The sequence below is a fragment of the Mandrillus leucophaeus genome, unplaced genomic scaffold (assembly GCF_000951045.1).
Source record: "Mandrillus leucophaeus isolate KB7577 unplaced genomic scaffold, Mleu.le_1.0 Scaffold183, whole genome shotgun sequence".
NCBI classification, from domain to species: Eukaryota; Metazoa; Chordata; class Mammalia; order Primates; family Cercopithecidae; genus Mandrillus; species Mandrillus leucophaeus.
Window position 1 is genome coordinate 375146 of NW_012101843.1, and position 3217 is coordinate 378362.

General features: G+C 39.7%; 1 protein-coding gene across 13 annotated transcripts in view; it reads right to left on the bottom strand.

Moving 5' to 3' along the window:
• NRG1 (neuregulin 1) overlaps positions 1 to 3217 on the bottom strand; it is a 1213919-nt gene that overhangs the window by 106634 nt on the left and 1104068 nt on the right. The window lies entirely within an intron of this gene.

Genomic DNA, 3217 nt, shown 5'->3' on the forward strand with positions numbered 1-3217 from the left:
AGATTATATTGTATTTTAGCCTTTCTGAAAAAGAATCATTAGGCTTTACTGCCTTCCGTCTTCAATGAACTTGTGAAAAAAGTAAGAGGCAGGTACAGGCAAAAGTGGTAAAAATTTTTCATGCTGTTTAATATGATCAATACTTCTGAAATTGTAATTTGCAGGGCTCTTGAGTTCTCTCTGAGTTCTTCTCTGAGAAGAACAGCTCAGAGTTTATTATTGCTGCGGGAGTTAAATGTGAATGAAAAGTAAAGGCAGAAAGTGGGGAGGGCAAAGATACACAGGTTTCAATTAAAGAGTGCTGTGTTATTTTTTCAGTAAAGAAAAGGAAATGTCGATTTCTACCAGTAATATAATTTTCCCCTCTCTAAGGGAACTAGGGAACATTGAAAGTGAAAAGGATCATGACATTATCCAACATGATCCAACTTTTGGGAAAACTTTTCTAAGATATGAGTAGTCTTTTCATTTTCTACGTATTCCTAAGAATGTTGGTTTTGACGAAGATATTTTCCTTCACATTATAGATCAGTGACATGAAGCTCTCTCTTCAAAACAAAATGGAAAACCATCTTCATTTCCACCTGGGGCTGGGGGTGAAGAGGGGAAGAGCAGACATGGAAAACTGGCAAACACTCTGGGAAGGGAGGCCAAGGCATTCTTTTGGGTCAAAATCATCTAATTTTGTGGTCGCTTTCATTGACTAGTCAGTCTGATTTTTAGCATCCAGACACTGGCTGAAAGCACTGTTCACATTCTTTTGTTTTGCCTTTGGACTGTTTAGAATTGGCTTGATTATATCCTTATTTGGATATTACAGTTTTACAACAAGGGGACACATAATACCTTGCTCCCTCTGATTCTTTAAATACTCTCATTTGTAAGCACCTGATTTTTAATAGAGGGCACTTAATGACATTAGCAAAAAGAAGGTCCTTCTGACCAAGTGTCATTTGATGAATCTGGAGACCCACACATACCTGGCAGAGTGTCCCAGCCAACATCACAGTGAACGTCAAGCAACTTCACACTGGGTGTCAAACAATGTGTGCTTTTCAGAATTCCGCTTTGTAATCCAACAGAGAACAGTATAACTAATTCCTCCTAGATTGCTCTGTGGTATCTCTATTTCTCAGTATAGAAAATGCCATTATTTTGCATTTTATTCATTTCTGTACTTTCCCATAAAACTGTGATAAGAGTACATTGCTTTTCTCAAGTTTTGTTCAGTCTTTGTCTTTCTCCTCTCCTCTCCTCTCCTCTCCTCCTCTCCCCTCCCCTCCCTTTCCCTTCCCTTCCGTCCTCTCTCGTTCTCTCTCTCTCTTTCTTTTGAGAGAGGGTCTCACTCTGTCACCCATGCTGGAGTGCAGTGGCACCATCATAGCTCACTGCAGCCTTGAACTCCTAGGTTCAGGAGATTCTTCTGCCTCAGCCTCCTCAGTAGCCGGGATTACAGATATGTGCCACCACACCCGACAAATTGTTTTTTTGTTGTTGTTGTTGTTTTGTTGCCTAGGATGATCTCAAACTCCTGGGCTCAAGCAAGCTCCTGCCTTGACCTCCCAAAGTGCTGGGATTACAGGCATGAGCCACCATGCCCAGCCTGTTTAGTAATTTTTGAGTTCACAACTGTGCTGGTATGTTTTAGTATCTCAAGATTGATCAGTGTGCTAAAATTTTACCCGCTCTTACCTTTTGCATCATCAGGAATTGCAGGGCACCATGCCAGGTCCCATCAGAGTTGACTCAAAGTAAAGAGGACTGAACCAGGAGGGTCCTGGAAGCCAGAGTCCTAGTTCCCGTGGATCCTCGCTGTGGGATTTCTGGCAAATAACTTACTCTCTTTGGGCTTTACTATCCTAATTTGTAAAATGAGTACACACCAAAGGTCCTTTGATTTTACTACAAGGACACTGAGTAGAAGCTGTCTGGGAAAATATTATCAGTATCAAGGCTGTGTGTGAGCAAACTCTCCCTCTCTCTCTCACATGTGCACACACCCACACATTCTGCTTAACTCAAAGGACGATATCTTTTAGACATGACCTAATTTTATTTAGGCTCAGGATCTTGTCAGTGTGGGTCTTCATAGTTGCTTTATACAATTAAAATATGTGATATGAGACCAGAGCTCAGACTTTATTATTATTAGTCATGCTCAAAAGAAAAAATAAGGAACTGATCGAGCACCATGATGGGTCATGAAGAAAAAACACAATAAAGAATACTTTAAAAAAATGAAGCACCTCACGAGACTAAATATTAGTAATAGCACAATCTCTGAAATGTCAGAAGAGTTACATATAGAAAACTCTGGAAAGGAAAACACACTTAAATTGGAACACTTATCTATGGGAAAAAAGAAACAGTCATGAGAATATTGGCAAAGCATTATGATGAACATCTGCAATCTAGGCTTTAAATGATGATAATAATTGATATTAACAAGTGTTGGATACAATTTAGGACATGCATTTTTAAAACGTGAGCTTTAACCAGATAGATTCTAGACGTGACAGGCAGAATGGAAGATTAAAGTTAGAAGACCATCTACCCTCAGTGAGAAGAATACACTAGTCTCTACCTGGTCGGATAGGTATGATGTGTAGCAGTATGGAAGCACAGCTGAAACCAAGCCAAAGCCCATCTCCTTCAGCTGGACAGGAAGAAATTAAAGTCCAGGAGAAGGCAGACAAGCATGAGGTATGCATCATTATGTGCAATCTTTCAAAACAGAATCAAAGAGGAAAATGCTCTGCTTCTCTTTCTCAAAATTAAGAGGGTCTACAGAGCTAACTTGTCTTTTACATACTCCTAACAAACATAATGTAGGAACAAGGGAACGAAAAGTGTTCCTGTTCATGGGGGCATCTCTCCTTATTTCACAATGGTTCACAATATTTTGACTTTACTGTATCAGAAGGAAATGAAGAAAACTAATATACACATTAAAGTACATTTTCTGCAAGGGGAATCAAAATTTCATAGTTTTTTTCAGACCAAATACATTCTATCTAATGATTTCTGAAATAGAGGCTGGCCAAAAAGGAGGACCCTCTGTTCTACACTCAAAGGCCAGGGCCTTTTATGCCACTTTGGAAATGTGAAGTTTTTTCTTTTTTTGGAAATGAAGATATTCACTTAAAAAATGAGTGACCTGGCCAGACGTGGTGGCTCACGCCTGTAATCCCAGCACTTTGGGAGGTTGAGGTGGGTG